Source organism: Idiotropiscis lumnitzeri, chromosome 10, assembly GCF_059441095.1.
Source record: "Idiotropiscis lumnitzeri isolate Australia: NSW breed Sydney's pygmy pipehorse chromosome 10, RoL_Ilum_1.0, whole genome shotgun sequence".
NCBI lineage: Eukaryota > Metazoa > Chordata > Actinopteri > Syngnathiformes > Syngnathidae > Idiotropiscis > Idiotropiscis lumnitzeri.
The window spans coordinates 16,732,187-16,745,759 of NC_142400.1; the positions used below are offsets into that span (position 1 = coordinate 16,732,187).

General features: G+C 38.0%; 1 protein-coding gene across 1 annotated transcript in view; it reads right to left on the reverse strand.

The window, feature by feature from the left end:
• The window catches only part of oxr1a (oxidation resistance 1a), a 152,478-nt gene extending 142,922 nt beyond the window's left edge, over positions 1-9,556 (reverse strand). The window contains exon 1 of the mRNA XM_088306088.1: positions 9,392-9,556. The gene's annotated coding sequence lies outside the window, so the exon portion shown is untranslated. The remainder of the gene's footprint in view (positions 1-9,391) is intronic.
• Between the last annotated feature and the right edge of the window lie 4,017 nt (positions 9,557-13,573).

The window sequence follows — 13,573 nt, forward strand, 5'->3', positions numbered from 1 at the left end:
GTATCTTTGTTAGTATGGACAAATGCTCTGCGTCTGAGTTGTAAGTTTGTGAAGCTGGACTGCATAAGTAACTGTGAAGAACAGACTGATATGCCCTTTTATTTGGAATCAATTTCTTTATGAAAGGTGGTATTGTAGGAAGTATAACTTCTTTCAAGTGAAGAAGGTTTCTTCATTTTACCGCCATCGCTTTAAAAGAAACCAGATTGAAAAGAAATCCTATAAATTGGAATCTGAACTGTTGATGACTTTATGCAGGCCGTTTTTGTTGGGAATGAAAACGCCCCCTCTCTAATCCTACATGGGATTTGCTTTAATTCCTCACTGTACAAAACATTTACATAAGTGTTTACTATACTATGGATTTCAAACTGGGACAGCATATTGGGAAAAAAAACTGTGTGGCGTAGTCTCCTACAAATTGCTACAAAATACAACGCGGAAGATTGCAACTGCCTGAAACACAACAGATAAAAAAATAAAATAAAAAATGCTGTACGTTCACATTATTCTGATTACCAACAGTTTTGTTCTCGCCATATTGTCCCTTTACTGTTAAATTTCTGTTCATTGGGTGTAATCCAGTATTTGCCACCACAAAAGGAAGAATAATACTACGAATATATTGTATTTGTTGATGGTCTTTTTTTTTTAAACCAGGTTTAAAACCCATTGTGATTTATAATATACTAACAGTGCTGATGTTATATTTGACTTGAATTTAATCCCACTAGAAACCTGAGTAATTTGTTACGTGCAGCAATAACATGATGTCATCTTTAGTAGCCACCTGCATGAAATGAGGCGATCGAGGAGCATCGCCATCGCTTCATATCCCTAAAATATTTCTACTCTATTGATATGAGATTATAAAATGAGCTCCTTCATGCGGGAACCTTTATTAATTGTAAACACTGCGCCATGTTACATTTTTTTTTTGTTTGTTTGGGTTTTTTTTTGTGCAGATCACTCAACGTCGTGTTTTGTGCGCATGTGTGTCACATCACGGATATGTTCCATTCACATGAGAAGCTTTGCTAAAAACAGGACAAAAAGAAACTACACTTCAAATGTGACATGGCACTCTATGTTAGGTATGACATAAATTGCCCTGCCTATTTGGTGTTCTAGCCAGACATTGGAAAAGTGCAAAAACACAGATGTTTGTGGTAAAAGGAGTAGCAGAGCAGGAAACAACAACATTGACAAGTGACGACAACTTGATACAGAACTGGCAAACCAATGTGCACCAAACATCAGTGTGGGCCCAAAAGGGATAGAACAGCACATAATCAAATGGCACCTGTGAGTCACCAAACAAACAAAGACAGCATCCTTCCAGAGAGTGAAAGAAACTAGGGTATTGAAGGGGATACATAAGTTGTGAGGAAAGTGATGACCAGATTCTCACCAATGTTGATTCCTGTTCTCGTTTAATGTGTAATAAACGGGGAGCATAGAGTCAAGTCATAACATCATCCAACACAAAAAGAAATGGGTCGATGCCATGGATGATGAGATGCAAGAGGGATATAGCAAAAAGATGGCTGTAGATTATGAGGACACATTTTCACCCACTGCAAACATAAACAGACGAATATTAGTGTGTAAATGTAAAAACCTGATTTTGCATCAGATGGATGTCAAGAAAGTAAACTTGAAGGTACCAGTGAACTGTCAAATTTACAATGAACAGCCCAAAGGCTATGAAGTCAAATCAAACACGGGAGAAAAATTATGTGCAAGTTCCAAAAGTAGCTTTATAGACTGAAACAGTCTGGCAGAAATTAGAACAAAATTTTGCATAAATATTTGGGCAAAACGCGCATTAGTAACCAAAGGCGAGAAAGTGATGATAATATGGGTGTAATGACTTGATTATTGCTGCAAGCAATGAAAAAGTAGTGATGGAAGTGAAAGAAATGACAACAATAAAATTCAAGATGAGAGACTTGCAAAACTGAAACATTACCTTGGTATTACTTTTGAAAAATGTTAGAGCAAATGATGATGGTAAAAATGTAATAAAGTTCTTCCACACGGTCAAACGAGGCAGGTTACATGTAATTATTCCTCCGTCATTGCAGTCATATATTATCGGTTTATTGGTCCTGGAAATAATCGGACGCAACACAACTGTTGTGTAGGACTACTCGGCCAGCAGACAGTTTAGTTATAATTCTGGGTTCAGGTTTAAGTATTCATGAATTTCTTAGTGATACAATAAATCAGTGAATTAATATGGTAAATCAGAATTGGATGGAAAACCAAAAACACTTGCAAAAGGCAAGGATGAATATAAACGGAAATGTGTTGTCACCGATGGAGAAGGAAATCTAAATATGTGTGAGACTAACCGAGACAAATCACAAGAAATCAAACTAATACTTACAAAAACCAGGCAAAAAAAATTGTGACAATGGCATACAGGATGAAAACAAGGAACGTCTAGAGAATTCGGCACTTGGAGACAAATAATCCGACATTGGTTGTCATTTTGGGAGTCCTTTTATACTAAACTAACTGAAAGGCATGACAGGTGCGCCACTGGAGGGAATGCCTTCCACTCCAGGTGGAAAGAGAAAAAAACTACTAAAACAAACAGAAACATGACAAAAAGAAAGTGTTTCAAAGAATTGCATTTGTCTTAATAAAAGCCCATGTTTAAAGTTTGTTGTTTGTTCCAAAAAATATATGATTGTTTAAGTAATCGTTATTTAATTTAATTGATATATTTACTTAAATCATTCGTTATATTGCAAAGAACATAAATAAAGGACATTCTGATTCTGATTCAATTATTACCGAAATAATACGGATTAATGATATTTTTTCTTCCCAAAATCGAGCAGCACTATGATGCATTGCTTTCACACTCACAATATTTACTTTTGGTTTTAATTGGCATGGGCTAACAAAAGACAATAATTTCAGTATTATATCAAATTAAAATGTCCTTTTTTTAATATACATGGGCACACATACTTGCCCAGGCATCATGTTAATAACTGATTATACACAGATTATCCAAAAGTATTCAAATCAGTATGTTTCCAGTAGTACGATTTTTTTCTAACACAAACAGCCTGCTAAGGCATTACTATTTAGTCTCAAACTTTTTCATGAGATGATGCATGTTGCAGGCTGATGAATTTACAGCATCCAGTAGCTCATGGCAAGGTACAAAAGGAAGCTGGGACACTGTCACATCATGTTAAAAGACGTACACAAGTGGGCAGGGGACTTTTCTCTGCTGAGTCTTTTCTGGCAGGGAAATGGGCTGACAGTAGCAAATGCCTGAGGAGTGTCAAAAAAAAAAAAACAAAAAGAAAAAAAAAACCCTTACCCTTCCTTAGCGTCAGCTTTTAAACACTGTCCTAAAGTGGAACCAAAAGCAAACTTCCAAAGATAAACATAATAGACGCACGATGCCAATAGCATTGCCCCACTTCTGTTTTGAAATACACATCTCTTTTGATCATTCAAATGGCAGAGTGATGTGTACGGAATCTGGCGTAGTTGGCTGACAGCGCCATGACTCATTGCTTCTCGTATTTTTCAGCACATTATGTTGCCGAATAGACACCGTATCCCAATTCGTCAATAGGTGAGTTAATCAAATATGCAGCAAACATTTGTAGTTAACAAGTGATGAAGGCCTAGAACGGTGACATCAGCAACAACCTCAAAAGAGCAGGAAGTAAATCGTTTTGCAATCTACAGTTTGAGGACGATTTTACAAATCAAAGTACAAAGGCTAAAAGATGCAAAGCCGTTATTAGCAAGAATAACAGAAAGGCCAGCCAAAAAGTAAAGAGTCAAAAAAATGATTGGGGAAGAATTTATGGATTGATGAGTCAAAGATTAAACAAAGTGATGAGAAAGATGAAAGCTGATGATAGCAAAGATAGTGACACATCTGTGAAAGGGAGTGGAGGCGATGTCATTTTTAGGGATTGCATAGCTCATTCTACAAAGTAGTATGAGCTCATTGATGTAACAAATGATGGCCGCAGCAAAACTAAATCAGAAGTCTACAGAAACGTTTTGTCTGCCAATTTAAAGACAGATGCAACCGAAATGATTGAGGGATCCTTTATCATACAAATATATCCATCCATCATTTTTTAAGGCGGTTCTCCTCCCAAGGGTCGCGGGGTGTACTGGAGCCTATCCCAGCTGTCTTCGGGCAGTAGCCGGGGTACACTGTGAACGAGATGCCAGCCAATCGCAGGGCACAGAAAGACAAACAAACATCTGCGCTCACAATCATACCTAGGTGCCATTTAGAGTGTCCAATCAACGTGCCATGCATGTCTTTGGAATGTGGGAGGAAACCAGAGTACCCGGAGAAAACCCACGCAAGCACAGGGAGAACATGCAAACTCCACACAGGAAGGCCAGAGAAGGAATATATCCCACGACCTCTGCACTGTGAGGCCATCATGCTATGGTTGATAATGTATCAGAATAAATTCATGCGTCTTTGTGTGGCGCATATTTGTGACGTTACTTTGTCAGGAGGTTGGAAGGTGTAAAAAAAACAAATAAACAATGAATCTCACATGTGGGTAATCGGTAATATTTAGGTACAAATTTCACAATGAAATTTTGAGTTTCTCCTTAATGTAACACAAGACTTGAGTCATCAAAAGAAGGGATTACTGTAAGACCATAATGAACTTGTACGAGCAAATGTTTGTCTCAGATAATGGATGGATGGATGTTGTAAAAATGTGATTCTGGTCAGTCTCCTGTGCAACATGGGCCAAATAAAAGAGAAGGGCAGTTTGTTGTTTTGGTCAAAGGAGGGGGAGGAGACACGAAGCGGGTCACTGGACTGGGTTCCTGGGGCTTAGCGTGGCAAATCCTCAGTAATCCTCCAACAAGTTCCACGGCTACGTTTACTGTATGGAGGTAAAGCTAATACACACCATGCTCGCTTCACAAAACACAACCGCCACTTTTCCTCCCCTCATATACTTTACCTGTTCAGTATTAAAGAGGACAGCTGAAGATGCTTATCCTTCTTAAGTCTCTTTTGAGATCATCGTTAGACAACAGGATAACAGTGAGGGAGACAAGATAAAGCAAAAACCAGAGAAAAGCGAATAAACCAATCATTCCTTTGGGCATTAGTATACAAGCAAAGCCAGGAGGGAATCACTTCACTGTTTGACTACAAAGTCGCACGCTCCTTTGAATGCAATGCAAAATATATGGTGGGGTCATTGCCTGTGAACATCAACAACAGCCATTTACTTTAACACTGTGCACATTCAGTATCAAAATAACGTCTTCTGATATTTATACCAAGTTAACATGAGGCCTTGAGGCATAATGCAAGGATGCATTCCCAGGAAGCGGTGACGTTTGGATTCCTGGAATCGCATAGCGTAACACTACAGTACAGGTGAATAAATCACAGCTACACAGCCCGGTTTATGATCTTATTGCAATCTTATTCATTGAAAACGCTTCTTCTCCCTGTTCGGCTTTCAATGTCGAGGCGTTTCCAATTTCCTGCTAATTTGCAAGAATAACAAAAAAATACTACACTTGGACAAAAATACTCTCTACAACACATGTGTCAAACTCAAGACCCGGGGGCCAGATCTGGCCCGCAACCTCATTTTATGTGGCCCGCAAAGGGCAAATCATCTGCATCAACTTCCTGTTTCTAGCATATTTTCTTCACTTTGAACAACACTGAGATATGAGATATTGCCATTTATTTGTTACCAATCCTTCCCTTTTAAAATATATTGAAAAATTGTTGAACAGTTACTTACTAGCTTCGGATTTCAAAACTGGCTTTCCAATCAATTTATATGGGTTCACAGTCATACCGGCCCTCTGAGGGAAACCACAACTACGATGTGGCCCGTCCACAAAAATGAGTTTGACACCCCTGCTCTACAATAATTTACGTTTTTTACTGCACAACATGAACAATCAGTTTAAAAAAATAACAGCACTTGCATTCTGATTGTTCATAATTACTAATCAAAACAGATATATAGTCATAAAGTAATAATAACAATAATATTAACAACAACAACAACGATTAAGATGATTTTGTTCCAGTAAATGAATTTTTCAATTATAAATCTGATACTTTTTCCACCTAATTTATGTCACTGAAAACAATATAGCGCAAAAGTCAAGGAAAAAAAGGGATTTCCCCGGGGGCTGTTGCAACCTTTCTCTGTCGGCCAACGAACATGCTAGTGCACACCATAATTGGGTCAACATTTTTCTAATTTTTCTATATTGTTCCCAATTTTTGTTGCATCTGTACTGTTGCAGAACACCGACATGTAGAACTGCAGCCAAACTAGTTGCAGATGGCACCAGAACCGCAACGACGACCCAAAGCAACTGAATAAATGTGTATCGGGCTATACAATATTAAAAAACAACAACTCATAATACGCAAATAGATAAGTACAATAAATTAAATATAATACAGTATGATACAATATTATGAATGAAACACACAATATGTCATTACTGCTGTTGCTGCAAAAAAATAAATATATAAATAAAACCATGACTCAGAGAGGTTAATATTCCGACGTCAGTTCACATCCTTTACACAGAACTGAACTACTTATAAACCACATAATTCTCTTGGTGACTGCACTTTCTCACAACCACTGATGAAACATTTGTAAGAGGTCAACCCACAAGACAGCAATGTTAAACCAGTTTTCACTACAACATTTAAGGGTACAAAATTAGGAAAAATGTAAAGATCTCTCAAAAAGGCATACTTGGAAAAAAATAGCCCTACCGGGCATCAAGTCAGTTGTGTTTTGTGTGTGCATGCATGTGTGCGTGGGGGTGTGTATGTGCGTGTACATGCGTCTGTCCTTGCGTGTATGTTTGTGTACGTGCATGTATGTTCACAAGTGATTGATTGTTGCAAAGAGAAATGTAATGCCGGCAGCTGTTAATACTCCGCGCAGTCCGTCAGAAATTACGAGCCAACCAAAAGAGACCCATGTGGGTTTCTATCAACGCAGCTTGAGATTCATTCCCCCAGTGCTTTTTAGGCCTGGCGACCTTTTGAAACTTGTTTAAACGGTTCGGTTCGACTGCATGGGTTCTTTTTGCGTTTTATTAATAAGTCGTAGCATTCAGTCGACACATTCGGCTAACAGCTATCGTCTACAATCTACTGTTCTCTTTGCACACTTCCGTTGCTTGTTTATGCACTATATATATATATATATATATATATATATATATAATATATATAATATATATGAGGGTTTTTTTATTAGAATCCCAAGTATTTTACCGCCATATTGCATAGTCCCACTTGAAATTTATAAAAACAGAAAACAGCTTTACTAGCCGTCACCTAATTGAATGAGCCTTTTTGAAACACTTTGTATGCAATAATGTCTTCTGTGTGAATATTCGCGAGTGTCATTGGCATTAATATCAACACATCAATCAATTGGTAACAGCAAGTGCTCAGTGATGATGGCAGCATGAGGGATTAATGAATTCCAGTAGGACCGTGCATAATATGAGCATGAAATTTGTTGTTGAAGTTGTGTTTGTATGTATGTGCATTACTCCATTTTAGTTAAGTACATGTGTGGACTAATGTTGCATAACTGTCAGATCATGTAAATATATTTTATGTATATTTAGTGTGGATGGCTGGCTGTGCCTCCCATATTGTCAGTCACACTGATCCTGACTGAACTAGTCTTACATGAGAAAGAAAGAGCAAAAAATGCTGCTATGATATCAGCTCAGCAAACCGATCACGCGGACCAGTGCACTTTTTTTTTTTTGCATGTGCAATAAAAGATTACGGAGACAATATAGGACCTTCCCTCATCTTCCCCATGAGGCTGCTCAGTGTACACCTTATGGGTCTATACCTGATTGTATTATGTAATAGTGTAATAGCTTTAGCAACATCCAACTTCACAGCAGGGACTTTTGGGCAGACCGCGATGACTCAGTTCATTAAATCTCGCTTCCTCAGAGCTTTCCATTTGCTGAGGAATGAAGTTTCTACTCCCACATAAACACATGCTGATTGCTATATGCAATAAGATCCCAAAACTATGGTGACGGCTGGTGCAGTGGTACATTTTCCTGACTTTGTAGCAGGGAATGTGGGTTCAGTTCCCACTCAGTGATGATGTGAATGTGACTGTGAATGGTTGTCTGTCTCAATGTGTGACCTGTGGCTAACTAGCGACCAGTTCAGGGCGCACGCCGCTTTTTTGCCTGAAGTCGGATGGGATATCCTCTAGAAATTCAAGACCCTGAACAGGATAAGTGGTATTGAAAATAAGTGGATGGATCAAATGTGTCATATAATGGCCAAATGACACCAGGAATTCCCAAAAGACTGTAAACAGCGTTAAGATTTGCTATTTTAAATATTTCACCACGCTAGCTCACACTTTTTCAATACAGGCATAGCCAACATCCTAAATGTAAAACTGACAAATACCATACCTATTGCTCCAAGATAGTAGAGTCATGTATTAGTGTTTGATCAAATTAGGGATGGAATAATTAGAAAATTACGGTATGGAATTAATTTCTAAATCAAATAATGTATTAATTATTGATAAAGAACAGTTACATTAGGATGAAAAACATGCAATGAAAAAAAAACATCTTTCCTCAGATTTTGGTATGATTATTTCATTTATTTACTTTACACTGTATATGTTACATAATACAGTATTTGTATTAAGTATTTTCTTCTTTTAAGCCTCCTATTTTGTTGCTGTTGCAATACTACTACTACTACTACTACTACTACTACTATTACTACTACTACTAATAATAATAATAATAAGTATTATACATGGGCATATACCTGTATGATTTTGTAGTTTTAATTTTTTTTTTCATAATTATTTTTTTAATTTGCAAACACACTACAAATAAATGTTGATAATAGGATGAGTGTGTTCTCATTTTCCTTTTTTTAAGTCTTTATGATGGTTGAATATGCACCTGCACCATCGGCCCGTGTGCATGTATCGTGTACTGTATATACGTACTAAGATAAAAGCAGGCTTAACCATATATTTCCATTTTAGATGCACTTTATTCTAAGCTAATATACCGCCAATAAATGTCCCCAAAATATTTCACAATGTAATAGTAAAGCAGCAAATAAAGGAACTCAAAATTTCTTTTTGAAAGTAGTGCAACTATAATTCAGCGAGAAGACATCACCATCCAGTTGTTTACAATGATTCGGGCAGGCTGCAGCGAAACACAACACTTTACAAACATGAAATGTTTATAAGGAAACCAGCCGGTCATGATGACAACACAAGCAGCCACAGCCGTTTGGCAGACAGCAAATAGCGGTGGTGGAGAGGAGGACTGTACTTACTTTCAGAGCGACGTGAAACGACCGTGCAGGAAACATCATTGGCGTTTAAAATAAAAAAATAAATAAATAAATAAAACTCGCGGAACATATCAGGAATGCACACAACATAAACACAGTGAGACATGCGGAGTCGTTTGACCTTCTACCAACAGAAAGTACCACCGGTGAGACGGGGGACGGGGGAGGAGCGGATCATACCAAAAAAGGCAAATAAGGGGGGTGGTTGAGGGGGGTGGTCATCATCCCGGTACTGTGCTGATGAATATTTTTGCTGATTAAAAATTTTGAAAACATTGGGACGAAATATATATTATGAACAGGTATTTTCAATAACCCAATAATTAAATAAAGTAGGTTCCATGTTTATTAAATGAAAATTAAGTCTACTGTGTACTTTGTCAAGGGCTCTGTTTTTTTCTGCCCACAGTTCTCCAGCTTGGGAATTCGGTGATGGTGACCCATTTGGAAGTAGCAGTTTTGATTTTACAGCAACTGACCGGTTCCAGATCGACGGCTGACCACATCCTCGGAGGTGCTGCAACTGGACGAGGACCAGCTCTGCTGAAGTCATCTTCCTGCAGAGCTCTATTTGGTTGGCTCACATTATTTCAACTAACGTTGTATAACTTCATTCTATGTGTCAAATATTGCCCACGCTGCGGTCGCTTCTCAAGGTTTCTCACTTTTCCCAAGATGGGGATTTGAGTTTTACCTTGCCCACCTGGGGGTTAAGATCGGTGGAGGAAGACTGTGGGTACACCGTCACCTATGAGACTTCCTGTGACTAAGGGCTATACAAATAAATTTGACTTGACTGGACTTGACCCGAGCTAAGCTTAATTGAAATACTGTATATGTACGTGCCACCCTTATGAATCAATTTTAAACATTATGAATTTCCCTAACTGTGGTGTCCACATAAAAAAGAGTGTGTCATATAACTTACCATTCCAATTGTTTCCTCGCAAGGTGTCTTCATTTGAGAGAATTTAAAGAATAGTTATGTTACTCCTCGTTAGCAGTTCTAACACCCATAAACTAACAAATGGGGAAAAAAATCCCAGAAAAACTGGGGAAAATCTAAAAAAAAATGTTTTTTATTGTAATTATATATTTTTTTAATTACGAATATGTGAATCCATGAGTTTCTAACAGCCAATATGCAGGGGTCAACAATTTTTTTGCGAATTAAAAATGATGCAGGTCAAACATAGTACCTCAATAATATAAAATAGGTGAGTGAGTTGATTTTGGAGAAAAAAAATACAAAATGTGTTCTTCACTTAGTATTAGTTATTTGTTCAGCAGTTTGGGGAAAACTGCTTCAATCCCATTGCTCTTCGGTTAGGATAGTGGATCTTTTAAACATACATTGAAAATGTGATATCAAAATCAACTATATCGCTTTTTTTTACATGTATGCACGTATTTTTTCCACAAAATAGCATTTTACTCATACATCTATTTAGTAAGTACATGATCCTACATAAAATACACAATTTATATGACAGGAATTGTCTTGAGTTTGCCCTGATGCATGTACCAGGAAGTATCCATTGCAAGAGATGCCCAAGGGCGAATACAGAAAATACATGTCTGGTCACATTGAAAATAATAGGACTTCATGCCCACTGAGTTGCAAACTAGATTTCTCAAGTATAAATGAAGACTTGTTAGTGTATTGATTGATGTTGCACTTCAGCAGTGTGGGGCTAAAATCAATGAGCACTGCCATGGAGCCTGAAGACTGAGGGTTAAAGGGTTCATCCATAAAGTCTACAATGCTGCTTGCTAGAAATACCCCGGGCTCAAGCATACTTAGTGGAGGAGACATTGTATTTATAAAATAAATAAATAAAATGAATAAATAACTTATTTTCATGGGAGATAGTTTGTGCTTTTCAACCAATTGTTGTATAAAACAGGGGTAATATATATATATAAGTATCTTGTGAATTAACAATATATTCATCCATTCATGACCCGAAACGCTTCTACTCATGGTGGAGCCTATCCCAGCTATCTGTGGACAGTAGGCGGAGTACACCCTGGACTTTTTTGCCAGCCAATCGCAGGGCACACAGACGAACAACCTTCCGCGCTCACAAACACACCTACAGGCAATTCAGTGTGTCATCGGGGTACACCCTGAACTGGTTGCCAGCCAATCGCAAGGCACATATAGACGAACAACCATCCGCGCTCAGACTCATACCTAAGGGCAATTTAGAGTGTCAAATTAACCTTCCATGCATGTTTTCGGAATGTGGGAGGAAACAAGAGTACCCGGAGAAAACCCTCGCAGGTACGGGAGAACATGCAAACTCCACACAGGAAGGCCGGAGCCGTAATAAAACCCTCCACTTCTAAACTGTGAGGCCATCATGCTAACCAGTCTTTCACCGTGCCGCCCTACATAATATATGATTTCTAATAATTTATAGACAGCTGCACCTTTAAAAATGACTCCTGCCTCCAGACATGGCACAAATGGCAAAGATGGTGTCAAGGTGACCTGGTACGGAAATGTTGCCAGTTTGCACCGTGTGCACCATATGTGAGCATGTTACACATAGCCAAGAAGGAAGATTAGCTTTTCTATTATTTATGAGAAATACCTAATTAGAATGGCAAATTGTGCAAAGCTGTGAAATGCAAAGAACATTCTCTTCTTTTCTGTTTGTGCAAAGGGACACATAGGATCATTTTTATTAAAAAAAAACAAACTCTTTTGTGGTTTTCTTTTCAATGGTTGAAACTGACAATAAGAAAATAATATTGAAGGGATTACGCAGCACAATAATATTGTTGAATGTCAAAAAGTGGCCTGAAACTGAAAGTGGATAACATCAAGAATTACAACATTGGGAAAACCTTTTTCAAGTGCAAATTTGATGGAATGAGTGGACTTTGTTTTCCCAAAATGTTTCTTTTTTTTTCCCGAAAAGTAATTGTCACATGCTGGCAGTACGCAATTTATCCCATCACTTCTCAATCCTAAATATAGGAAGTTGGATGTAAGCCATAAAGAAACATTACTCTTAATCAAACACGTTTATGACTCTTGGTACTCCAAAACCACCCACATATCTTTCACATCATTTTCCAGTCTGATGGTGTCTCAGTGCTTCACATTCATCATTTCTTCCCAGCCTACCTTTTTAATGACTGTAATGAATTCACAACATGGCTCCAGTTATCAGTCTCCTACTAAACGGGGTTTACCGTTTGAAGTTCTCTTTTGACAGCTGCGGGGGCACCACATGAGTAGCCATCAGGCTTGTTCCAAAAAGAGCTCACCAGTGATGGGACATTGTGATTTTCTTGGAATTTTGGAGAAGTGATCATTTGAAAATCTGAACGCTGCGGAGATTTCTGGTAACAATTTGTTGCCAAAGTGACAACATTAAAAATGATTTTGAGTCCTAATTATTGCGATAAACCATTACCAAGATTGGCGTGTTCACATACACGAATATAATTAATTAATTACATGTAATAATAACAATATTGAAGGTAATTTCAGCAAATTTGTTGTTTCAAAAGTGTGTAAATTGGAGCACAGTCAATGTGAAATACTCAAATTGTCAACAGCCTTATTTGGTATCTGTAGTATGTGACTAAAGCTAAATATAATCGAAACAACACTATTTGGTGCATCACACATGAATGCATAAACTAGTGATTTGTCGAGACTTATTCCTTGTAAGAGCTGTCTTGGTCACTACAAATGTACGTGGAGAAATTGACTAGATGGCTTGAGACAAGACAACATGGGGTAGCAGTTGCTCATCTGTCAACGACTTGGGCTTTGCAGCCTGAAAATAGCAGCTAGTTGTAGAAATGCCTGGCTGTTTCCTATAGCTACTTTTGAGGTGCCCTTAAGCAAGGCACTTGCCCCATCCCCCCTCATTCAAAAGGGCAGCACTCTTTTCACTCTGACATCCTTCCTTACATCCCTGCTGCTGTGTGATCTGTCTCTGTGTGCTGTGTAACACAAAAATATACAGTTGCGTAAGTTGAATTTCACTTGAGGAATTACAGTGACTGTAATAATAATAAAACCCAACATGTATCTATACCATTATATGCCTAATTATTTCCGGGGGAGGACATTTACCATATCCAAAGTGACTCATGGCTAAATCCTTGAAAATAATGAGAGCTGTTCAAGTTGATGGC